General features: G+C 34.4%; 1 protein-coding gene across 1 annotated transcript in view; it reads left to right on the top strand.

Annotated features, from left to right (window-relative positions):
- Positions 1-18593: 18593 nt before the first annotated feature.
- LOC118706727 (protocadherin-11 X-linked-like) overlaps positions 18594-27527 on the top strand; it is a 256102-nt gene continuing 247168 nt past the window's right edge. The window contains exon 1 of the mRNA XM_036416314.2: positions 18594-18789. The gene's annotated coding sequence lies outside the window, so the exon portion shown is untranslated. The remainder of the gene's footprint in view (positions 18790-27527) is intronic.

Raw genomic sequence — 27527 nt, 5'->3', positions numbered from 1 at the left:
CTCAATGCCCCCTGTCCATAGACCAGTGGCTTTCTGCAGAGTGTTACACTGAAGCTTTCTGGCAAAGCTGCACAAATAAATGCCTATAATATTTGGCCTTCCTCTTACTCCTTTGCTCTTATTAATAAACAGCTTATTTACATCATATCAATGGAATCTAGCAATTTGAATCTTTATGTCAACTTTTTCACCACTACCACTACTGCCATTATTTATAGACCAAGTACTGAGAAATATAAGTTTAAATTATGCAATCTTCATGCTAGTGTGGGGGAAGAATCTTTTTTGTTCCCTTTATCCTTCTAGGTTCTTGTCAAACCCCTTACCCATAATAAAAAGCAGATTAACAGGGGAAGAAAACAGTAGTTTAATAACATGTATACCTCCTGTGTGCATGGGAGATACCCAAAAAAAGAGTACATCTCCAAAATGGCCTAGGCAGTTCTATTCAATACTATTTTCAACTAAACACAAAAGATGATGGGTAGAGGAGTGCCTTGATTTCAGGCAAAGTAAATGAACTGGGGTAAGTTGTTATGCAGATTTAGGTCTGTTGCCTTCTCCATTGATAAGACTTTTTGGAGATTTATTCATCCTCTTCTTGGTACCTAGAGGGACACACTCTTATAAATAGAGATTTCCCTTGTAAAAGTAAATGTCTGTTACAAAAGAATAATTTCTACTCAGTTTTTGCAGTTTTTCCTATGACTACTGTTTCATAAATCTAATCAGCATAAAATAATCCTTATGCCAAAGAGACACAGTTTGGGGTGTCAAATCTTGCTTCCCTTTGCATAATACATATTATGGCTGCTGCTTGAAGTATTTGTCATTTTAATTGATCACTGTTAACATAAGAAACATTTAAACCTATAGAGAATTTTTATGAGTTAATTTCAGCCAACAGTTGCTGGGAAGCAAAATCTGAAAGCATTGAGAAAATGGTCCAGAGAATGGCAGTTTGGCAGCTTCTTTTAGACACCTCTGGGATTGGATAAAAAGTAAAACAAATAGACACTTTCTACATTGTGGATATATGATAGTTAGCATTCAACAGTTAATATGATAACAATAACAGGGCTTTTGTGTTTTCTAGTCTGGGGGGAAAAAAGAAACGTGCCCTGATATTCTAAAGTTATTTTATCTGAGATTCAAAAAGACAATATATAGGCTCAATTAAGCTAAAGATTGACCTTTTTTCAGGGAAGATACTGGCCTAGGACTTGGCTACCTGCCAAATCAATTTTAGTTAGAGCTTGTGAATTCAATCACATTTTCTTCTATAATCTCATTCAAGTTAGTATACTTTACTCATTTGAATTTCAGATATTTTAAATAATTGTATATATACACATTGGTAATGGGAAATAAGTTTTTTGGAGACCATATTAGATTTCAAAGTAAGAAAAGATCAAAATATTACTTTTAAATGGATGCTTTTGAACCTTAAAATTTCTGACAGGGATTATGAAGTAGCCATTTTTGAAAGAGGCTAAGAGGCATTGTAGGAGAGGGGGGAAAAATTCCTTCTATTCTTCGAGGTTTCTTGGCTGGCCAAGTAATTAAGTTGACATAAGGCAGATTAACAGGGGGGAAAAAAGTTAATTTTGTGCATATGAGAGCCCTATAAAAATATGAACTTCAAAGATAGCCCAGTAATTGAGGCTTAATTGCCATCCTGAGATAAAGAATTGGATAAGGGCCTGCAGCATCCATGAGGAGAAGAGTAATGCACAGGATAATAAAGAGAGTATATGTTTGGTAATTAGATGTTTGCCCTACCATACATATAGATCATTCAGATAAAAAGTGATCACTGGTAATAGGTCTCTTTCTGGGCTACCCTATCTAAATTGTTTTAGGTAGTGAAGGGAGAGGTAAAAGTTTTACTTAAGTTTGCAAGATTGCCTTCAACTCTAAGTAATCCACATACCAAAGTGACACACTTTGGGGTAATAAATTCTGCTACCTTCAGCATTAACAAATTTATTTTTATCTAAAAGCTATGCCTAAGCAACCTTTAGGGCAGAACAACAGAAATGACCAGTCATTATGATGCTCACTGTCCACCAGGGGGAAGACACTCAAGGCAGGGGCTGCCCCCTGGTGGTCAGTGCACTTCCACAGGAGAAGCACTGCTCAGCACTGCTACATCCTCTGAAGGGTCCCGGACTGCGAGATGTCCAAATGTCAGCTTAGGCCTGATCCCAGTGCTGTTCTCTGTAGAAGGCAGTCAGTCTGAACAACTCAGTCACTCAGGGAAGTGCAGGGAACTCAGGGTCAGCTTGCCTCCACACTTGACTCACCACTCAATGGTGTTCACAGGACAGACCGTGGTGGCCCAACCCATGCACATGCAACAGCTTCTGAAGCTCAAGCAGCAGAAAGCCATCCAGCCACAATCCAGCAGTCAGACATCCCCTGAGTTTTCCCAGACTGGGAGAGGGAACAGGCAGGACTGAGGGACAACCCTCCCACTCCCAGTGCACGAATGTCATGGACTGGGACTCTAGTAATCAAATAATCATTGATTCCAAAGGTATGTTATCTGATATTCAGAAATACAATAAACAGGATCAGTTAAGGTAAAAAAAATAATAATTGACATGATTATTTGATTGTTGATCTTTATAAATGCACCTAAATATATAAGTATAGCATATTAGTTTAAGGTGTACAGCATAATCATTTGATATTTTGTATTAGATAGAGGGGTGGGCAAAAGTAGGTTTATGAGTATACAAAACATAGTTTATCCCTGTATTATTATTAATTTTGTGTTATTTATTTGTATTGTAACTACAAACATACTTTTTCCCCTCATCTGTATTGAGAGCTTACAATGAGGTAACATCTCACACCTGTCAGAATGGCTATCATCAACAAATCAACAAATGACAAATGCTGGTGATAATGTGGAGAAAAAAGGAGCCATTGTGGACTGCTGATGAGAATGCAGACTAGTGCAGCCACTGTGGAGAACAGTATAGAGTTTCCTTAAAAAACTAAAAAGGGAACTCCCATTTGACCCAATGATCCCACTTCTAGGAATATATCCTAAGAAACTAGAAACATCAATCAGAAATGATTTGTGCACCCCTATGTTTATAGAGGCACAATTGTCAATAGCTAAGATTTGGAAACAGCAGATGAGTGGATTAGAATACTGTGGTACATCAAACAATGGAATACTACGCTGCTGTAAAAAAGAAGGAATTCTTACCATTTTCAACAGCATGGATGGAACTGGAGAGCATTATGCTAAGCAAAATAACCCAGTCTGAGAAAGATAAATATCACATGATCTCACTCATTTGTGGAATATAATGAACAACATAAACTGATGAACAAAAACAGATCCAGAGACAGAGAAGCATTGAACAGACCATCAAACCTCAGAGGGAATGTAGGGGAGGGTGGGGGTAAGATGGAGAGATCAACCAAAGGATTTATATAAATGCATATAAGCCTATCCAATGGACACAGACACCAGGGGGTGAGGGCATGGGTATGGGGGTGTGGGGGTTAATGAGGGGATAAGGTCACATACCTTAATCAATAAAGAAAAAGAAAAAAGAGAGCTTAAATAACAATTGTTTACTAAATAACCTAAACTTTTAAACAGTATGCAAACAAAGCAAATAAAATAGGTTGATTTGCTTTCTTTTACCTAAATGTAATTGCATCCTATTTTAATAAGTAGTCCCTCACTCTATTCCAGGAACCTATATTGTATTGTAACCCTAACTCCTTTGAAAAAAAAATATATAGTTTTATTAACAATACAGATTTATAAAAATCAGACATTTGAAAGATCTAAGATAGGTGTCTCTACATTAAAACTGAGTAATATTTTCAACTTTTTACATGTGATTTTTTTTAATAAAGTGAAGTTATAACTTTTAGTGGAAAGTTTAATAAACAGTAGGTACTTGGATAATGTAAAATTTATCAATAATGTTTTATCATAACATTAATGATATACCATGGGTATTAACTCGTGGTTATTTTAATTAGTTTATGGTCAAATTAGTTTTCTTTTACATCGTCTCACTTAATGTCACAGTTTATCTACAATGTTAAGTGAGGATTATTGTAGTCTTTGGGTTGTTTATTTAATTTTCAAAGCTTCATTTTTATTTATTTATTATTTTCATTTATTTAATTTTAATTAAATATATTGGTTGGATATTGGTTAATAAAAGTCTATAGATTTTATGTATAGAGTTTTAAAATACATCATCTATATATTGTACTGTGTATTCTCTACCTAAAGTCAAGTCTCCTCCCATCACTATTTATCCTCCCTTTACCATCTTCTATGGTTAGAGCATGGTTCTAATCAAAGCTTCATTTTTACATTAGAATTTTTTCTTCCAAAATGGATAACAAAACTGTACATTTTCCTCACTACTTTTATTATGTAAGTTTTAACATTCAAATAAATTCTTTTTCACAATACATGCATCAAAGTCTAAATTTCTGAAGACTATTATAAATTGATTGAGTTTAAAACACATTATATCCATTCCAACTCAGATTACTAACTCAGATTTTCATAACACAAGTAGATTATTTTAATCCTCTTTTATCCAAAGATTTTTTTTTTCAGGATCCCCCCACCCCCACCCTCCCTTTCCTTCCCAGAGTGCTCATGCCTGGTTTCCAGATATTTAATCATAAGATTATAAAAGCCAGAAAGAACTTTCTTAAAATTTAAAATAACAATGGAAAGTCTAATTTACCTTTCACAAATGACTATTTGCTGTGTAAACTTCATATGATGTTATTTTTCTAGTTTGATAATTGATTTAACTTCCTCTTGGAAATTAAGCCTTCTGTTGGTTCACTTGGAATAACAGAAAGTGCCACAGCTCACCCTCTGGATCTGAGTTGTTTTCAAGTGCAATACATTTATCTGCCCAACCTCACCTTGAAGTGTGAATTTCTACTCTTTATTCATGTTTTTGTCCCATGCATTTAGCACAATATCTAATACATTGTGGAAATTTAACAATATTTATTACACTGTGAACAATTTAACAAATATCTTTGGAATTTCATTGAATGATATATTTAAAATGATATTTCATATCACTGTATGTAAGGTAATTTGGATGTTGTTATCCAAATTTAATTTTTTTAATCCTCACATAAGGAAATATTTATTTTAGAGAAAGAAAGGGAGAGTAAGAGAGAGAATTAGAGAGAAACATTGATGTAAGAGAGGAATATCAATCAGTTGTTTCCTTTATGTGCCCAGATTGTGGATCAAACCCGCAATCTAGGTATGTGCCCTGACCAGGATCAAACCTGAAACTTTTAGATGTACGAGATAATGCTCCAAGCAACTAAGCCACACAGCCAGGGCTGTTACCACATTTAAGTGTGTATAAGAATAAAATATTTTCCAAAAGAACTATCAAATTGAATCATCACTACCCATCTTGAAATCATTGATGTGATATATTTTAGTGTTTTTGTTAATGTTAATATTAATGCTTGAATGAGCAAACTTAGATGTGATTTCTTCATAAAATATTAGCATCACAAAGATCAAAAAATAAAAGCTCTTAAATATGTGAGTTCTTAAATATTAAATCTCAAATTAAACATGCACATTTAAATAATTTATTTAACTTTCTTTTTTATGTTAATGTTTATTGATTTTATTTGAATGTTGTTGGTTGATAAAATTATATAGGTTTCAAGTGTACAATTCTATAATTTATCATCTTTTTGTTGTGTTATGTGTTCACCATCCCAAGTCAAGTCTCCTTCTATCACCATTTATGCCCCCTTTATCCTCTGCTAGCTCCCCCACTCCTCTTTCCCTCTGGTAATCACCGTACTATTGTCTGTATATATACTTCATTTCCTTTTGACTCATTCCATTTGTTTACATTTTTAAAAGTTAATGTTAAATTTATGTATTTAAAATTATTACTTTAAACAATATAGCAAATAGTGTCTAGCTAAAGAATATTCTCAATTTGAAGTTTATTATCACCAGTATTTGTTTTAGTGATTTTTAATATTTCAATTTGTTTAAGATCATTTTTAAATTATCTTATATAACCCCAGCAGAAAAATAAGATATTTATTTAGTTGGATTTTTGAAAAACATGTTGTGTGTGTGTGTGTGTGTGTGTGTGTGTCCTTTGTAACTTCAAGAATGTCTCTGTTTTGCCCTCCCTATGCCCTATCAGGTCTAAGGTCATATTGTTAAGTTAAAAGATAGTAATTTTTTGTTATCATTTAGACCAGAGTAAACTCTCATCTGTAAAAGGAAGCACAAATAGACATTTCAAATTTGTTTAAAAAAAAACAAACAAACACAAATTGTGAAATGAACAATGTATTTAATTTGAATTTATCTCACTTCTTTTTTTAAATTTCTTTATTGATTAAGGTATCACATATTTGTCCTCATTCCCCCATCCCCATCCCAAACCCTGCCCCACACATGCCCCCACCCCGCTGTGGTCTGTGACCACTGGTTAGGCTCATATGCATGCACACAAGTCCATTGGTTGATCTCTCTCTCTCTTATCCCCACCCTCCCCTTCCTTCCCTCTGAGGTCCTACAGTCTGATATATGCTTCCTTGTCTCTGGGTCTGTTCTTGTTCATCAATCTTGTTCATCATTTCCCCTAAATGAGCGAGATCATGTGCTACTAGAAATACACTTATAAAAACTGAAAATGAGACAAACAATAATGGTTATGCTGAGAGGCAAATGAATCAGTCTGTAGTGAGTTTCTTTCTGGGCCAACAGTTCTTTTGAGTCCCAATTTCAATGTCAAACATCTCCTTATGTGTACATTTCAGCAATTATATTTCTGTTCACTTCTTATGACCAAGTTCTACTCTTAGTGTTAACCCAAACAAATTTGAATTGGTTTATGGATAAGCTAATTTAAAGAAACATAAAAACTAACCAATTTTAATCTAAACACACTGAACAAATTTGAAGATTTTCAATTCCATGATGCTATTGAACAAAAAACTCTCTAACAAATCCATCTTTCAACCACACAGCTAAATTAATTATTTTATGCTATATTTATATTAGAAACTGTAGAAGATTTTAAGTTACTTGATTCCCATGGTTGCTGAGTGAAAGTGGTCTTGGTTAGTAAAATATTTTCCAGGAAATGATGGAAAAATGAAAGCATATGTTATCAGTTTACTACATTCTTCTTTTGGCAGTAAAAGTAGTAGTTGGTTACTCCTAACTCTTCTCATTATCAAATTTTTGGAAAAAATATGTATATTTACTTATTTATAGCAATAACTTAATGCTCTAATATATTTAAGTTTAACATTATATCTAAATTTATCCAATGGCATTTTTTGAAGTTTCACCAGTTCTTACTTATAATACTAATGACTACTATGCAATTTACTTATTAGTAAGATATTTGCCTTAAAATTTGGAAAACAAAATGTTCAAAATAATTATTTTCAAAACAGGTCTTTACATAGTAATGAAGAAAATAATACTAAAACATTTTCAGACACCAAGACGATATTCTATATAATTTCTAGGTGCAATTATAATTATTCTATGCAATATTCACCTAAGAATGTTCAAGGTATAAGTGGAAATCACTACATGGCATTATTTTGAGATATAATAGGAACATCAGAATTCTAGAGATAACATTTAAAATTGTAAAATATGACCAACTATACTTTGGAGTATCTAATCTTTTCAATTTGTATATTTTAATCCAAAGTATAGAATGAACTTCAGAAATAAGGACTTTTGGGAGTTTCAGTGAGACCATCTGATTTAGAACCAGAATGAAGGCCAGCCAGTTTCAGTAGAAAAGGTCTGTTTCCAAAGGTATTAAGGACAAAGATTAATAGTCTCAAGAAACAGCCTGATCACAATGGAATAAGGCTGAAGAGCCAAAATGATTACTTACAGAAAACAGGGCCTTTGACAAAAAAGTAAGAAACGTGTGTGTGTGTGTGTGTGTGTGTGTGTGTTATATCTTTGTTGATTAAGGTGTTACATATGTGTCCTTATTCTCCCATTACCCTCCATAATTGCCACTCATGTCCTCACCATCCTGTTGTCTGTGTCCATTGGTTAGGCTTATATGCATGCATATAAGTCCTTTGGTTGATCTCTCCCCCTTATCCCTACCCTCACCTACCTTCCCTCTGAAGTTTGATGGTCTGATCTATGTTTCTCTCTCAGAAGCTTTTGGACATATCCTGAATAGAGCCTGTGACTCTTCAAAATGCAAAGCAAGTAGAAGTTGTGGTATAGGAGGAAGCTTATCCTCAACTTACCCTCAAATTCTGGGATGATAAGTAAACAGTAAACTCAGTGGATTCTGTGGATGCCTCATCTGTTTTCTCACCAGCCTCAGAGATATCAAGGGTATTTTCTGGATCCTCCTACGGCCTACCAAATTTGTTGCCAAGATAGCTCTCCACCAAATTGGGATGATTTGAGAACAGCAAGGCATTACAATCTGCTACATGCATCCATAATAAGACCAGTGTAAGTCCCCTACACAAAGGTAGCTCTTTTCTAGAGGGGAAGAGGAAGTTGGGAATGTCCACTACAATGAGTTTCCCCTTTTGTACATTGTAGTTGATTATAGTGCTCCCTCATCTGGCCTCCTTATTTCACTTTAAGTGAGTTTTCTGTTAACTAATTTTATACAGATTGTAATTCAGCTTCCCTTCAATAAATTCATTCAGGGTTGCCTTTGTTTATTCATCCTTCCATTAATGTCAAGATAACAGATGGGATTAACTAGAATATTGGGGCAGAAAGAAAATGTCAATTATATAAAATTTTTAAAATAATAAATTTGTAAAATTTTATAACTAGAGTTTGGCATTAGAATTTTATTATTCTATGAGGTTAGTTTACTGTAAACTGTCAAATAAGTTGCTAATTTAAAATTATTTAGAAAATATGACTATTGAATCTTGTTTTCCCTTTTTTCCCCCTGAAATATTGGTCAGGACTCATAAGCCTCCACATCTGACATGTACCTTAGACCGACCCAATGAGAATATTTGAGAGTTGGAACATAGGATTTTACATGATTAACACATTAACTCCAGTTATTTATATATATTTAGTGTTTTCAAAAACACTGGATAAAAGATTTCATTAGCTAGCTATCAATTGTATCAAAATCAAATTTCTTTTTCTCCCTAAGTCTCAGGTATAATGAAAGGTAACAAAATTAATATAACAATGAGTCAAGATGATATATTTAAGGTAAATATATAAGATTGATTTGAGGGTTTTAATTTAGGAGACTAAATTTATTTTTGCATTTCATTCTCAGTTTATATTTAAGAAATATATGTATATAACCTTTAAAAGCAATGGAAATAATAGTATCATACAAATTTCCTTCTGGGATCATAGCATTGTTAAACTTGTAGGTTAATTTAAGATTATTTTACACCATTTATGCATGTATGTATATGTGTGTGTATGTGTATGTAGGATAAATGGGTATGGTAATTGGAATGTAGGGCCATTCTTCTTTGAATGTTATCTAATAAAAGAGCAATATGCAAATTAACCATCACTTTGCTATAGCCACAAGCCATGCCCACAAGCCAATCAGGAGCAAATATGCAAATAAACCCAACCAAGATGGCTATCACCACAGAGAGCAGGAGAGAGGCTTGTGTTTCCCCAGCAATGGAAGAAGCCAAGCTTTCTGAACACCCTGGCCTGCCCAGCCCTCTACTTAAGTCTACAAAGTTTCAATTATAGAAGATACATAAGTCCCAACAGAAATGGCTGCCACCATGGAGCAAGCAGAAGACTTGGCTCCACTCTAGGCTACAAAGTTTCAATTGTAGAAGATAAATAAACCACAGATACCAGGGTTTCTGCTTGGCTACCCAGGGGGCATGGCTGGCCTGCAAACCACCACAGGCCCTTCACTCAGGCCTCCCCACATCCCAAGGGAACCCCCTCCCTGATCTTGGAAACCTTTTCGGGCAAACCAGCTGGCCCCCACCCATGTACCAGGCATCTATCCTATCTAATAAAAGAGTCATATTCAGATTGACCATCATTCCAACACACAAGATGGCTGCCCCCATGTGGTCAAAGATCCTGCCCCCATGTGGACACAAGATGGCCACCACAAGATGCCCAGCAGGGGAAGGCAGTTGGGAGGGACCAGGCTTACAAGGGAGGGCACTTGGGGGCAATCAAGCCTGCAGGAGAGGGAAGTTAGGGGCAATCAGGCTTACAGGGAAGGACAGTTGGGAGGGACTGCAGGGGAGAGTTGTTGGGGGTGACCAGGCCTGCAGGAGAGGGCATTAGGGGTGACCAGGCTAGCATAAAAAGGAAGTTTGGGGCAAACAGGCTGGCAGGGGAGTAGTAGGGGGTGATCAGACTGGCAGTCAGAAGCAGTTAGGAACAATCAGGAAGGGAGGCAGGCGAGCAGTTGGGAGCCAGCAATCCTGGATTGTGAGGGATGTATGACTGCCAGGTGGGATTGGGCCTAAACAGGCGGTCAGACATCCTTTAAAGGGTCCCAGATTGGAGAGGTTGAAGGCTGGGTTAAGGGACACCCTCCTCCCTGTGCACGAATTTTGTGCACTAGGCCTCTAGTGTAAAATAGAAGGGGAGGACAGATTTTAGGAAAATACATCTGTATAGCAAGCTGTACAATAAAAGTGTACAGTAGTGCTACAGATATTAATTTTTTGCAATTTGTTTCCTTACATTTTCAACTATATGTAGTTCAACATTGCTTGCTGCTACCTTTCATCATTAGTAATTGTTGTTGAAAGATACAGCTACATTAGTGTGCTCTTTGATGTCTAGTGGGAATTACAAAACTCCAAGTCTTAAAAAAATTAAGAATACTTCAAAGAAAAACATTCTTTTAATCTTAGATTCATTTCCAAGAAGGGACACATTCTACATGAGTAGCAATTGTTTTTAATGTGTTGAGCACTAGGTATAGAAGATAGCAGATGGGATTAACTAGAATATTGTGGCAAAAAGAAAATGTCATTTTATAATTGAACATGGTATATGTACTATCTGAAGGGTCTAAAGCAAACAGGTTACCAATGTTTGGTATAACAAACTAAAGAAATTATTAGCATGGCTGAAACCAGTTTGGCTCAGTGGATAGAGCGTTGGTCTGGGGACTGAAAGGTCCCAGGTTCGATTCTGGTCAAGGGCATATACCTTGGTTGCAGGTGAATCCCTTGTGGGGGGGGGGTGCAGGAGTCAGCTGGTCACTGTATCTCTCTCATTGATGTTTCTATCTCTCTATTTCTCTCCCTTCCTCTATGTGAAAAATCAATAAAATATATTAAAAAAAATATTAGCATGCTAGTTGATGTTCAATCTCTTAACTTTATTTTTAAAATGTGCTAGTCATTATTATTTTTGAACTGATATTTGATCACTATCATATACATTTTTTCCATTTTATTCCTTTATTTATTTTTGATTTTTTAAAAATTGAATTCATTGGCGGTAACATTGGTTAATAAAACTATATAGGTTTCAAGTATACAAGTCTATAATACATAATCTGTATATTTTATTGTGTGCTTACCACCCAATGTCTACCCTACGTTTGTCACCACATATTTGATTCCCTTGATCCTCTTCCTCTTTCTACCACCTCCTCTCCCTTCTTGTAAACACCATACTATTGCCTGCCATCACATATTTTTGTTGTGATTTCTCTTAACATTAATCAAGAGAATATTTTGTTTCAAGTTTTTATGCAACAAATGACAATGCTAAGATTTTTATCTTTCACTGTACACTGCATAATGATCCCAACCTATATAATTCAAGTCAGAAACCATCTGTTGTTTGAGTGACATTTGGTTTGTTTAAAAGGCATCAAGTAAACAGACATGTTGTATAACTATGACCATGAAAATATATTTTGCAAATATAAAGAAGTAACATCTGAGACACAGCAATGTTAAAATAAAACTTGTGCCTTCTTCCTAGAAACAGATTTTCAAATAATTTAACAACCAGGAAATGTTAACTATTGACTAATATTATAAAAATAATTGTTTGTATCTTATGTGATTTATAAATCCATCATCTCTCAAAATCATATATCAACAGCAATAAAGAATTGAATACTCAAAGATTTGACTTTGTTAATTATGGAAATAAATTACATGGACAAAAAAAGAAAAAGGGTAGTAAGATGGTAAAAGGTCTGAAAGCCATGCCAAATTAAGATGGGGATGTTAACATGGAATTGGAATGAGGCCATGAGGCGGAATTATCTTCAGACACTTGAAGGTTTGTCATGTAGAAGGAGAATCACACTTATTATGCCGATCTACAGAAGGCAGATCTAGGGATAATTGGTGGAAATTTCTCTTTCTGTTTATGTTTTTGTTTCTAGCAGCTACCAATCGTTCAAACACACTTTAAGTTGAAGACTAAGATAACCCAAATTGTTAAAACACAGTAAGGTAGTTACGATTTTGTGCATGAACTTAGTGATAAGTATTTTAGCAATTTGCATGCCTTTTACTTCTCCTGGCATTGCTGTGTTTTTAATAGTTTGAGGCTACCTGAGGACTGGTTCTCGAAATTGGAGGCCTCTGATAATTTTTTAAAATATATTTTATTGATTTTTTTACAGAGAGGAAGAGATAGGGATAGAGAGTTAGAAACATCGATGAGAGAGAAACATTGATCAGCTGCCTCTTGCACACCCCCTACTGGGGATGTGCCCCAACCAAGGTACATGCCCTTGATAGGAATCAAACCCTTGACCCTTCAGTCCACAGGCCAAAGCTCTATCCACTGAGCCAGACCAGTTTTGACTATGATAACTTATTCATTTTAATGTAAGTCTCTAAACCTACACATGGTTTGCATAAAAAATAATGTAGATGCTTCTTTTTCTTTTCTTTTTCAAATTGATATTTGGCTTTTTTCTTCTAGACAATTGTAATGATCTGCTTTTGGCTTAATAGCTGGTTTTAATACTCCTTAATGTCACTTTTGGACACATGCCAGTTTAAAAGTTCTAGTATGTTCACTTTCAGTTTGTCTTATTCTAACTGTTAGTGATGCAACTGTAATTTCTCAAACATTTGCAATAATGGTATTTTATTTAAAAAGTCACAAAACTCTGGCAATTGCCAATTTACAGTAAACAACATTCCAGAAAGCAGAAGTTTAATCCTACCTAACTACAAATAGACCGCTTTCATTTTGATTGCTTTGAAATGAATAATGATTTAAAAAATGTAATTATGTAATGCCATGTAGTCTTCTATCATCAAAAAATATGTCTGGCCCTGGACAGTGTGGCTCAGTTTGTTGCAGTGTCCTCGGTACACCAAAATATGGTGGATTTGATTTCTGATCAGGGCACGTGTAGGACCCACCTGATAGATATTTCTCACCTCTCTCTCTCTCTCTCTCTCTCTCTCTCTCTCTCTCTCTCTCTCTCTCTCTCTCTCTCTCTCTCTCTCTCTCTCTCTCTTTTCTCTCTCTCCCTCCTTCTTTTTCTTTTTTTAAAGTATGCCTAACTCATCTGCCAAAAACTAATAAAATAAAATATATATTTTTTTTAAATCACCAAGTGCCAGGAAAGATTTAAGAGTTAACTAGAGCTAAGGAGAGATATGATTCTGGTATAATTGAGCAACATGAAGAACTTTCTGCACATGCTAAAAATATGTTATGGTATTTTTTATAAAGCCCGAAAATGTAAAAAACAAACAAAACAAACAAAAAAACACAAAAAACTTCAGAATGTGAAAGGGAAAATGAGAAATGAGACATAAACAACTAAAAATATTTTTTGAAATTAAATGAGGTTTAACTTATAACTAAATGTGCATTTGACTTCTTAGAAAGAGAGCAGTCAAATCCAACTTTGCTGGTCTGAGAAAAATTGCTTGCTGTTTTCTCACATGGCAGAAGTTGGAGCATGAACTTTCTGGTGCTATTTTTATTATAAGGACACTAGTGCCATGAATGGAGACTCCAATCTACCAATCATCTCCCCAAAGTCCCACCTCTAAATTCCATAATGTTGGTTATTAGGTTTCAACATACGAATTTTCAGGGGCAATAGACATTCAGTCTAAAGCAAGAATATTCAAATGTTTTCATATCTCCATCTGAAGAGATTGTTGACTGCCAAACTTGAATTTGCAAAAACATCCTCATTCTGTCATGGAAATTATTTTTTATTCCCTATATTTTATTGAATTTATTGTGACATTGGTAATAAAATTATATAGGTTTCAAGTGTACAATTCTATAATATATCATTTGTATATTGCATTGTGTGTTCACCACCCCAAGTCAAGACGCCTTCCATCACTATTTATCCTCCCTTCAACCTCTCCTACCTCCTCTCACCACCTTTTCCCTCCCGAAAACCATCACACTATTATCTGTCTATCAGATGTATTTTTTTGCTTACATTTTTCTACCTATTTTATCAAGCCTCTTTTGCCTTTGACAGCTGTCAGTCTGTTCTATCAATGAATTTATTTCTATTTTGTTAATTGTGTTCATTGGATTCCACATATAAATGAAATCATATGGTATTTTTCGTTCTCTGACTGGCTTATTTTACTTAGCTTTGTATAGATTTCTTAAAAAATTATATCTTAACTGTTTATTGCCTACTGCTAGTAATGAAGTATTTTGGTTAGTTTATTGTTACATATCAAACTATTCCTAATCTTTGAAGCATAACACAAAATCAATTGTACATTACATTTTTTAAGTCAAGAATTGGGGTTGTGCACAGAAGAGATAACTATCTCTGCTCCACAATGGAGGGTGACTAAAATGGGATGACTTACCAAAAAGCTTCCAGCAAACAAAAGCCCAGGGCCAGATGGCTTCACAGGAGAGTTTTACCAAACATTCAAGGAAGAACTAAAAACTATCCTCCTCAGACTATTCAAAAAAATCCAAGAGGAAGGAACACTTCCAAATTCCTTCTATGAAGCCAGCATCACCCTAATACCAAAACCAGATAAAGACAACTCAATGAAAGAGAATTACAGGCCAATATCCCTCATGAACATAGATGCCAAAATCCTCAACAAAATTCTAGCAAATCGACTCCAGAAGAACATCACAAAGATCATACACCACGACCAAGTAGGATTTATTCCAGGAATGCAAGGATGGTACAATATCCGCAAATCAATAAACGTGATACATCACTTAAACAAATTGAAAGATAAAAATCATATAGTCATATCAATTGATGCAGAAAAAGCATTTGATAAAATCCAACACCCTTTTCTGATAAAAACTCTTAACAAGGTAGGAGTACAAGGATCATACCTCAACATAATAAAAGCTCTATATGATAAACCCACAGCCAACATTATACTCAATGGGCAAAAACTAAAACCATTCCCTCTAAGAACAGGAACAAGACAGGGATGCCCACTCTCACCACTCCTGTTTGACATAGTACTGGAAGTACTAGCCATTGCAATTAGACAAGAGGAGGAAATAAAAGGCATCCAAATTGGAAAAGAAGAAGTAAAGTTATCCTTATTTGCAGATGACATGATATTGTACATAAAAAACCCAAAAGACTCCATTAAAAAACTAATTGACTTAATAAATGAATTTGGCAATGTAGCAGGATACAAAATTAATGTCAAGAAATCCATGGCTTTTCTATACACCAACAGAGAAACTGCAGAAACAGAGACTAAAAAAGCAATTACATTTACCATCGCACCAAAAAAATTAAGATACCTAGGAATAAATTTAACTAAGGAAGTAAAGGACCTATATGCGGAAAACTACACAACACTGAAAAAAGAGATAGAGGAAGATGTAAGGAGATGGCAGAACATACCATGTTCATGGATTGGTAGGATCAACATCATCAAAATGTCCATACTTCCTAAAGCAATCTATAGGTTCAATGCACTCCCCATTAAAATACCAAGGACATATTTCACCGACCTAGAAAGAACTCTCCAAAAGTTCATTTGGAACAATAAAAGACCCCGAATAGCCACAGCAATCCTGAGAAAGAAGAGTAAAGTAGGAGGGATCTCAATACCAGATTTCAAACTATATTACAAAGCCACTGTTCTCAAAACAGCCTGGTACTGGCACAAGAACAGACATATAGATCAATGGAATCGAATTGAGAACCCAGATATCAACCCAAATCACTATGCTCAATTAATATTTGACAAAGGAGGCACGAATATACAATGGAGTCAAGACAGTTTCTTCAATAAATGGTGTTGGGAAAATTGGACAGACACATGCAAAAGAATGAAACTAGATCACCAACTTAACACCATTCACAAAAATAAACTCAAAATGGATACAGGACTGAAACATCCGATGGGAAACCATAAAAATACTAGAAGCATCCACAGGCAGCAAAATCTCAGATGTATGCCAAAAGAACTTCTTCACTGATACTACCCCTAGGGCAATGGAAGCTAAAGAGAAAATAAACAAATGGGACTACATCAAAATAAAAAGCTTTTTTACAGCAAAAGAAACCATGAACAAAACAACAAGAAAACCCACAGTGTGGGAGAACATATTTGCAAATGATACCACTGATAAAGGTTTAATCTCCAACATCTACAAACAGCTTATACAACTAAATAAAAGGAAGATAAATAATCCAATTAAAAAATGGGCAATGGACCTAAATAGAACATTTTCAAAAGAAGACAGAAGGAAGGCCAAAAGGCACATGAAAACATGCTCAAAGTCACTAATTGTCCGAGAGATGCAAATCAAAACAACCATGGGGTAACATCTCACACCTGTCAGAATGGCCAACATCAACAAATCAACAAACGACAAGTGTTGGCGAGGTTGCGGAGAAAAAGGAACCCTCGTGCACTGCTGGTGGGAATGCAGACTGGTGCAACCACTGTGGAGAACAGTGTGGAGTTTCCTCAAAAAACTGAAAATGGAACTCCCATTTGACCCAGTAATCCCACTTCTAGGAATATATCCCAAGAAACTAGAAACACCAATCAGAATGGATATATGCACCCCTATGTTCATAGCAGCACAATCTACAATAGCCAGAATTTGGAAACAGCCTAAGTGTCCGTCAGCAGATGATTGGATCCAAAAACTATGGTACATCTACACAATGGAATACTATGCTGCCATAAAAAAGAAGGAATTCTCATCATTTGCAGCAACTTGGATGGAATTGGAGAACATCATGCTGAGTGAAATAAGCCAATCAATGAAAGAGAAACACCACATGACCTCACTCATTTGTGGATAATAAAGAGCATTATTAACTGATGAACCAAAAGATAGATATAGAGACAGTATATCAACAAGTAGACTGTCAAATTACAGCGGGGAGGGGAGGAAGATCTGGGGGAGATAATAGATCAACCGAAGGACTTTTATACAATACATGCATATAAGTACAACCAATGGACACAAAACTCTGGGGAGGGAGGGGATATGTGGGAGGGAGGAAGGGGGGCAAAAAAAATCAATAAAATGTATTAAAAAAATAAATAAATAGGAAAAAAAATAAAATGGGATGACTTAAATGTTTGGAGATGGCTGGGATGACTCAAATGAGGCCCAAAACTGTAATGAACAAAATGATTTCTTCACATTCATATTTAGCACCTGAACTACAGTGGCTGGAACAGCTGGGTCTCTCTGTCCTTTCTATGCAGTCTTTCCACACAGCTATCTTTAACTTTCTTATAGCAAGGCAGTCTCCTAGTAGTCAGACTTTTTTCAATGCATCTGGTCTCCTCCCCCTCCCCACAGTGAGTGCAAAACATAAGCTGCAAAATTTGGTTACAGAGGGCCTCCCATAATTAGTGTGGTGGAGTACTACATAAGGGTATGAATATGAAGAAATATGAATATTCATTGCAGATATCTTTGTAGACTAACTACTACATATAAAATTGCTGAAAACAAAATACAGCTACTGCTGGTAGAGTTATCACCCTTATTGGTTGTCTTGAGCTTTTTGTTTTGGAGACAAAATATTTGGCATCAACTGTTATCCATATTGTGTAATTGTTTTTGTTTTTTAAAGTGTAGAATCAATTTAAATGAGTTCAGATTCAAAATATTGCCTCTAATTTCTTTGAAAATATGATTTATACTTTAAATTTTCTAAGCCTACCTGATTGAATAAATTTGTTTATATTTACTGTTTTATCCCACCAGAATTTTATAGATACAGCAGTAAAATGTTGTTATATTTATTCATGCTTATTATTTAAAAAAAGAATAGTTGTCAAATAGTAACTCAATAAATTAATGTTGAAATGATTATCAGAATTTTCAATGTGCTTAAATATCTATAAAGGCTGACAGCTTCTTGCTTTAGAGCAAGTTGACTTTATTCTGCACCTGGATGTGCCTTGTTTTAAAATATAATGAAAACAACTCTGTTGCCAGGTGCAGCAGGTTCACAGAAGCCTGAAAGTGTTCCCAAAGCAACATAATGTTAGTGTGACTTCACTAGATAGTTGAAATAATGTATTTCTAAATTGGCTGCATTAAGCAATTATTCAGATCATTGCTAAAATCCTGTAATTTGCTTTCTTCCTTTCAGTCCCAGCGGCGTGTCACATTTCACCTACCAGAAGGCTCTCAGGAAAGCAGCAGTGATGGCGGACTGGGAGACCATGATGCAGGCAGTCTTCCCAGCACATCCCATGCTCTGCCCCTGGGTTATCTTCAAGAGGTGTATTTTGATCATGCTGCACCCAACAACCGCACTGAAGGGGATGGCAACTCTGATCCTGAATCCAGTAAGTTATACCTCTCTTTTCCTGAAGTATTAATGGGTTTATTGTTTGCAAGTCAAACAACTGTAGCCATAATAACACAGGCTATTTATTAATGTTAATATGCATTACACATTTTAAAAGGTAAAAATACTCAATTATCTAGGAGGCCTATATACATCCATTTATAGTATTTGAAATGTGTGATCATATCTACTTTGAATAAAACTATTTATGAAATTTAGCAGTCATTTATTTTGTTTAGTCATAGCTAGTTTTTTTCTTTATATCTGCACATATATGTATTTATATGTACATAGCAAGTCATTTTACTTTATTCATTTAATTTATTTGCATATATATATAAATTATTTTTATAATTCATGAAAATTATTTTAGGTCTATTAGGAACCATATAAAATTAATTTTGAAGGTAATAAGAAATCCTGACTCCAATGCATAGTAGTTGGTTTTAGATTTTCAATGATGTACAGAACACATGTCTTATGCCATGTTACTATTTATAAAGAGTCAGATTTGGTCTCCATACTAAAGGCATAAAAGGCTATATTTTATAAAATCTAAAGATGTTGAATTCTTAAAAAGGATCATGAAGCTAAATGGAGAACTTCGTTAAATTTATTACCTTTAAATGTATTGAACATACTGCTTCCTGACAATTGTAGGAAATACAAAATTTGGTAAGGTTATAGATATCTCAAAATATTCTGATTTCCAATAATCATAATTTGCTCCAGGTATGTTTCCTATACATAAAAGTGTATACGTACAAAAGAGCATACCATATATGAGAGAAGAGACATAGGTATAAAACAATATAAAGAAAAGAGACCTAGTAATGAGAGTAAACATATGAAATAAATTAATAGAAAATAGAAATTTTGAAAAGCTATTTTGAACACTAAGGTTTGATTGTGTGCATAATTCAAATAAAGCATGTTGTTCTGAGAACAAAATGGCTTCCCCATCATTATGTTTTAATTCTCTATTTTTGAGATTCCAAAAAATAAGGGAAATCAAGTGGTTGAACATCAAGATGTAATCTAAATACACAGAACCAATGATAACAACATTAACTGTTTTCTCTCTATAAGAGTAGATATTGGATATTAAAGGTGTTTCAGTATAAAGACTTTATAGACTTTTAGTCACCATTCCAGAAAGTCCAAAACATCTGCTATGCCTATATTCAATTTTATACTTACAATCATTTCTCACTGTTCATTCTGAGAATGAAAAATTTTATAACATGCAACACTAATTTACCTTTCATTTACTGTGTACATGCGGGCATAATGATTTCTAGTTGTGACTATATCCACTACCTGAATAAACTCAGAGTCAATCTCTAGTAAGAATATGATTATAAGTAACAGATATGTATTAAACTAAGTATTTTTCTCTTTTTTTTTTACTCCATACATTATTGTTTTAATTGTAGGCCTATAACTTCCTGCTTAACAGATAATATAAAGTTGAAATTAGCATCATTTCTATAAACTAAAGAGAGCTGATTCCTTTGAACATGCTACGTTACTAAGAACTTTTAGAGATTGCAAAGCCAACAATGAAAAAACAAACTAAGAGTAAGCATTCACAGTGTGGATCTACACTAAAATAAAATTTCAAACTGAATGAGACCAAAATGGGATGTTATTAATAATAAAAAGGCCATATTTGGTATATGCCAGAAATTATGAAACATTTACAATATCCAATACAGGTTTATTGATCCCAATTACATATGATAAATTATATATAATAATAATAGCTGTTTTAAAAATACTCACATGATGAGTTTTTTACAGGACCCTATTTTATTTACATTTAAGAGTGGACAGATTTCCCTGACCGGTTTTGTTCAGTGGATAGAGCGTCAGCCTCTGGACTGAAGGGTCTCAGCTTCAATTACAGTCAAGGACATGTACCTTGGTTGCTGGCACATCCTCTGTAGGGGGTGTACAAAAGGCAGCTTATTGATGTTTCTAACTCTCTATCCCTCTCCCTTCTTCTCTGTAAAAAGCAATAATATATATACATATATATATATATATATATATATATATATATATATATATTTTTTTTTTTTTTTTTTTTTAAAGAGTGTAAGGGTTAGCAACAATCCATGTACTAATATAGTTAAGAGCTATTTTTTAATAGCTTATTTCTACCTAGGACTAAGCATTTCTTTCTTTTAATTATATTGGCACTGTTATTTTGACCATTAAATATTTTGTTCATAATTACAGGATGAGGCAATGGCAAAATGTAAGTTAACAAAGTTATTTGTTAATTAGGATTTATTTTAAAATCGGGATAGCTGTAGGCACTAATGATAGTCATACAAATAATATATTTTTCTATTTGCTATTTTAATAAACTTATGCAAAGGGCATAGGTAATTAATAATTAATGTCCATTTCTGTATATGTCTAAAATATTAATGGGTCAATTTTTAAGTTTATTTTTACTCTGAGTAATATCAACTACCTATTCTCCTACTGGACCTAAAACTTCCCTCTAAACTATGTTCCAAAATAATATTTTGATTAGTTATTTCATTTTGGAAAATAAAGGATCTTATTATTATAAGTGTAAGAAGCATAATATTTCACTTTTAAAAGAAGTTGTATTATCCTAAAATGGCATATTAGTAAGATTTTTATACAGTGTATGTGTGTGTTTTGTTTTGAGTTAAAAGGAAAAAATAGCTGATACAAACTTTGCCATAGGAAAATAATTCTCTTAGATTAATACAGATGATAAGATATATTGATTCTTAAAAAAGAAACTCTATAGCTCTGAAACAATACATAATAATAGAGTTTGTGATATGGAGCAAATGCAAATAAACTGTGAAGTGTTAGCAAATAGTTCCACAAATAGGAATGTAAACTGCTGGAAGAAATAAATGTTGTCCTTAAGCAACTGAATTAATTTATGCAGATCCCATTTCATATTGTGAAATGCATTATAGCCTCAATCTGCTTTCTTTTCTGCTAATGAATAGCCAAAATAGTACATAGTTCTGAAAATTCCTTGTAACTTCACAAAACAAATAAAATATTTTATTAATATAATTTCCCCAAAATGTGCTAAAGGGATTTATCATTGCTACTTTAACATATAGTTCCCAGGTTGATAAAAATCTGCTGATTAGATGAAAAAATTATGCTATTCATTCTCTAGAGTGTTTTGCCAAGAATATTAATTTTCTTTAAAAAACACGCAAATGTAACCCAATTGTTTATTTCTCTTTTAGGAGACAAGTTTAATAAGACATTCTGTCTTATTCCACTTGAAAGCTTTCTGAATTCTGAAATTTCACAATTGCAATCTTCTGACTTTAGCCTTTGGTATGAAAGTCACTTAATGCCATCCTATGAGTTTTTGTCTTTCTTGGCTAACAGGTTCTGTCCCAGAGCTTTCCTCCCATGACAGCCCCATCAAATAAGGTGCATCATTTCCAATGGACCCTGCTCTTCAAAGCTAGCTATTTTGGTAGAAACAAACAAACAGAAGTCCAGTTCATAAACAGAGTTATTGATTGGTTCCAGGTTATTGTGGATACTCTAACAAGTAATGTTTTTGCATTTTCAAAGGCTATTGTGGAGATATCCAAGGGTTTGGCCCTAGTAGAGAACAGGGCATTTTATATATTAAGATATGGTATAAGTTGAGAGATTTGAGGACAGTGTGATCCTCTTGGGAATAGTCTAAAAACACTAATTACATATGGCTCAATATTCATATCTACTTATTCCATAAGTAGCATTAGGTAAAATCTAATTTATGAAAAGAAGAGTTAAACATGCTTCCAAGCTTTTTAAACAAAACAAAAAAAACACATTGCTCTGATATTATAATTCAGGCTAGGTTCTGACACATGGAAATATTAGTAAAGTTTACCATGCTAAATGTCAGAGATTTTTTGAATGTTTCATATATATGAAATCAGGTGTGTGTGTGTGTGTGTGTGTGTGTGTGTGTGTGTTCTCTTAAATAGAGAATGCATTGCCACTCTCTCACTATGGTTGATTTAAAAAAGGGTACCTTCTAAATTTCTAAAAAGCAATTGGCATATTATAATTTCAATGATCATAGATAACATGCAAGATTTTTTGGAAGAGAAATGGTGAAAGAGAATGTTTTTAAACAAATTCAAATCAGTAAGTCAGTCTTCAGTTTACCAGCCATAAATCAGTTCATTTTCAGAGAGAATTATCCTAACTGAAGAGGGGAAAGGTCCTAGTTTAAGTTATGTTTTAATTTTCTTTAACTGTCTTTCATATACATTTTAAAACCTTTTCCTGGATATGGTAATTTCACAAATTAAGTCACTTTATCTAAAAATGTTACAGTTTGTCTAGTGTCTAAAATTTGAGGTTAAAGTAATATTTATGTGGAAAATTTTATCATCTTTGAAAAAAGATATTTTCTTTCACATCACAAATTTCTATGATGCAAAAGAAAAAAATGAGTTCTAAGAGTATTTAGGACTAAAGAAGTTCTACATTTAAAATAAAAAGGAATTATTTTTCATTAATGGAAAAATTATAAATCTCTCTGCCAAACTATAGCTCAGGTTAACATCTCTTTGACATTCATTTATCTTTTGCTAGATTAGGTTTGCTTAGCACTTTAATATGGTACTAATTAATTCACAAAAGGAAGTAATTAATCTTTCCCTGACAACACAATTTGATCCTCTGTCAGTAATTAAATTACATGTTATAAAAAGTGGAAGACCAATTTGATTGACTAGAGTACTACTTAGAAAAATGATAAATTTTGTCTTGATCTGTGGAGACTATTAGTATGGGATAATATTAATTATTAGTTGAATGTTTGATTAGTAAATATATAATTCTGAATGTAGACAATTGGTAAAATTTTAAAAAGAATACTATGAAACTTTAAAGAGAATAACCTATTGGTTGCCTCTTAGTTGGGAGATGATATGTGCAAAGAGTAGCTCCCAAAAAGGTTTAATATCCAAAATATATAAAGAACTCATAAAAATCAACACCAAAGAAACAACCCAATTGAAAGGTGGACAGATGACGTGAAAATAAGCCTCTCCCAAGAAGACATATCAACAGCCAACAGATATATGAAAAGATGTTCAATCTCACAATCAGGGACATGCAAATTGAAACTTCAATGAGGTGCCACCTCACACCTATTAGATTGGCTATTATCAACAAGACAAGCAATAACATGTGTTGGAGAGGTTGTGGAGAAAAGAGGATCCTCAATCTCTGCTGAATGGAATGTAGACTGCTACCACCTATATGAAAAGCAGTCTGTTGATTCCTAAGAAAGAAAAAAAAATTAAGAACAGAGCTACCATAAGACTCAGCAATCCCTCTCCTTTATATACTGAAAAAATAAAAAGTATTCACAAAATGATATGCACCCGTATGTTGATTGCATCATTATTCATGGTGGCTAAGACATGTAAACAACCAAAGTGCCTTGCATTAAAGGACTGGATAAATAAGATGTGGTACATAAACACAATAGAATACTACTAAGCCATACAAAAGGATGAAATATTGCCATTTGCAACAACATGGATGGACCTTGGGAATATTACCCTAAGTGAAATAAGTCCTTCAGAAAAAGCTAAGAACGATATGATTTCACTCATGTGGGATATAAAACTGAATCTTGTGAACACAAACAGCAGAGTGGTGTTTGCCAGAGGAAAAAGGATGGAGGGAGCAGAGCAGGGGGTCCTAATATAAAATGACAGGAGAAGGTTTGACTTTGGGTGGTGGGCATACAATGCAATATACAGATCTTGTAACATAGAAACCCACACCAGAAACCTATATGATCATGTTGACCAATGTCACCCCAGTAAATTTAATAGAAAATTTTAAAAAATAAATTAGTCATGGATCATTAAAATACTGCATTTCATAATTAAGAATATTAGAGGTCAGATATCTAAAGGCAAAATAAAGCTGTCCAAATATTTTCCCAAGAACATTTTAATATACATGTACCATTATTTATCTGAAAAATTCATCAAGAAAATACCATTCAGTTTGTTAAAAAATAATAATTGGTTATATATTTTATATGGATGATAGTGCGTACTCTTCCAGAGTATGTCACAGAAAATTACATAAATTCGTTTAGCAAGTGTTACCCATGTAACTGTTCATTGGGTATTTTTATTTGTTGCCAAATACCTAGGTTATTTAACTTCATAAGTCCTCTATATTTCTATAAAATATTTTTGTGGGAACCCAAATATCAATTCCTGTATTACAACAAAAATAAAAGTAAATGCTGTCATTTTGTTAATAATGATATGTGAAACAAATGACAAAAGCACTGAACCTAAGAAAGAAGAGCTATGATCCTTTAGTTGTTAATTATCCATCCAGGCCAATTCTTTCTCTGCTGGCTATGTATTTGAAGTATAGCTTCCTAAAACTGTGTTCATTCTTATCCTGTAATGAACTGTCAGTCCATGAGGGTGGAGGGAGTAAAGTAATTAAATAAAGAATTTGAATCAGCTCAGCAAAATTGAAGGCACATATAGAAAGATAAATAATAAATGTGTCTCTGGAGTGATACTATCAATGGTCATTTCTATCATATTTCACTTGGTGAAAGGGACTGGACTCAATGGTCCTGGATTCTAGAAGTATAAGACAAATCCATGCCAACTTTCATTGCCTTGCCAAGTGACAAGGCTATATAGTTTTATCCTTCTATTGAAATAAAATAAAATTATTCATGTAGAATAATATTTTAAGCTAACAATAATATTAACATCACTTTTTTAAATTCTCAAAGGAAAATCACTGCATTTATGAATACTTTCTCTGACTACCAGCTTATTTCAACCCTTGATGTGTTATATAAATAAAGTGTATATAAACAGATTACAAAGAATGGTTTTTACCCAAGTGTTCGGCTGGCTGGCATTGCTTGGGAAAGAATAAGGCACACTTGATAATAGTTAGTATACTAAATGAGCTTAGACAGATATAAATATTGATCTAGTGGCAGATGATCTGTAATATACATTAATTTTATCACTTAAACTGACATGCTTTTGCAAAGACAGTTTTGCTCTATACAGGCTTATGAAAGTTTAAAATATATATCTTAAGAAAATGGGTGAAACAAATCATACCATACCATCTTGTCATATCCAACTTTCTATACAGGAAATGCAAGCACATCATAGACCAATTGAAAAATAACTTGTAACTTGTGGTATATAGGTTTGTGAAGGCAATGAAGGATTTATACTAGAGATAATCTAAAGAATAAGTCACAAAGTCATAGATCAAAATGAAAATTAAATCTCTAAAGTTGAAAACTTGACATTTATAGGATTCTATTTGGGTGACAGCATCTAAGATGACTATATTTTTAGTATCTTAAATCTAATATAGATTAGATAGATGTTTATCATTCAAAAAGAGGCCACACTGAACAAAGCAATCTCTTATGTTGTCTTTCATTTTCAAAAAGACAAGAGCTAGGAGCTTGGCACAAGCTGGCAATTGAAAGCCAATGCCATAAGGTCTGGAATGTCAGTAAACTTGAATAACTGCCTTCAATGACAGAGAATAGGTGGCCTTTACTTCACAATAACACTTACTTTCCTTTGAAATTTTAATCAGGCTACCTACACCAAAAGTTCATTTGACATTTATATTTCCATTATTTATGAGCCAGGAGGCATTTTTTATGACCTTCTTCTGTCTTCTGCTTCTACTATCAAAATCTCACTCCTCATTTTTCTTTGCCTATAAGACGGTGCCATTTATTCTTCTTTATACTTCTTTGAAATATAATATCAGTCATGCAAAATGCAACTTTTGGGTCACTTGGGGTATTTAGTAACTTTAGTCACAGTCTAATTTTTGTTTTAAAATAATTTATATTTTAATGAATGAAGATAAATATAGGAATACTAGAGGCCCAGTGCACAAAATTCATGCATGGGGTTGGGGGGGAAGTGTCCTTCAGCCCAGCCTTCACCCTCTCCAATCTGGGACGCCTTGAGGGATGTCTGACTACTCATTTAGGCCAGATCCTGGTGGGATCGGGTCTAAACTGGCAGTAGGACATCCCTCTCACAATCCAGGACTGCTGGCTCCCATTGTTCACCTGCCTGCCTTCCTGATTGCCCATAAATGCTTCTGCCTGCCAGCCTGATCACCCCCTAACCACTCACATGCCAGCCTGATTGATGTCTAATTGCACCCCTGCCATACAGTTTGCTGCCAACTTTCCTCCTCTGCTGGCCTTGTCACCCCTAACTGTCCTCTCCTCCCACAGGGTGATCACTTCCAACTGCCTTTCCCTACAGGCCTGCTCCCCCTCATCTGTCCTCCCTTGCAGGCCTGGTGCATCCCCACTGCCCTCCACTGCTGGCCATCTTGTGGTGGCCATTTTGTGTCCACATAGGGGCAGCCACCTTTGACCACATGGGGGCAGTCATCTTGTGTGTTGGACTGATGGTCAATCTGCATATTTCTCTTTTATTATATAGGATAGAGGCCTGATGAACAGGTGGGGGCCAGCTGGTTTGCCCTGAAGGGTGTCCCGGATCAGGGTGGGGGTTCCTTTGGGGTATGGGGTGGCCTGGGCAAGGGGCCTGTGGTGGTTTGCAGGCCAGCCATGCCCCCTGGTGACCCAAGTGGAGGCCTTGGTATCTTGAATTTTTTTATGTTCTACAATCGGAAGTTTGTCACCTCGAGTGG

The sequence above is a fragment of the Pipistrellus kuhlii genome, unplaced genomic scaffold (genome assembly GCF_014108245.1).
Source record: "Pipistrellus kuhlii isolate mPipKuh1 unplaced genomic scaffold, mPipKuh1.p scaffold_m20_p_54, whole genome shotgun sequence".
NCBI classification, from domain to species: domain Eukaryota; kingdom Metazoa; phylum Chordata; class Mammalia; order Chiroptera; family Vespertilionidae; genus Pipistrellus; species Pipistrellus kuhlii.
This window is presented reverse-complemented; position numbering and strand designations above follow the sequence as displayed.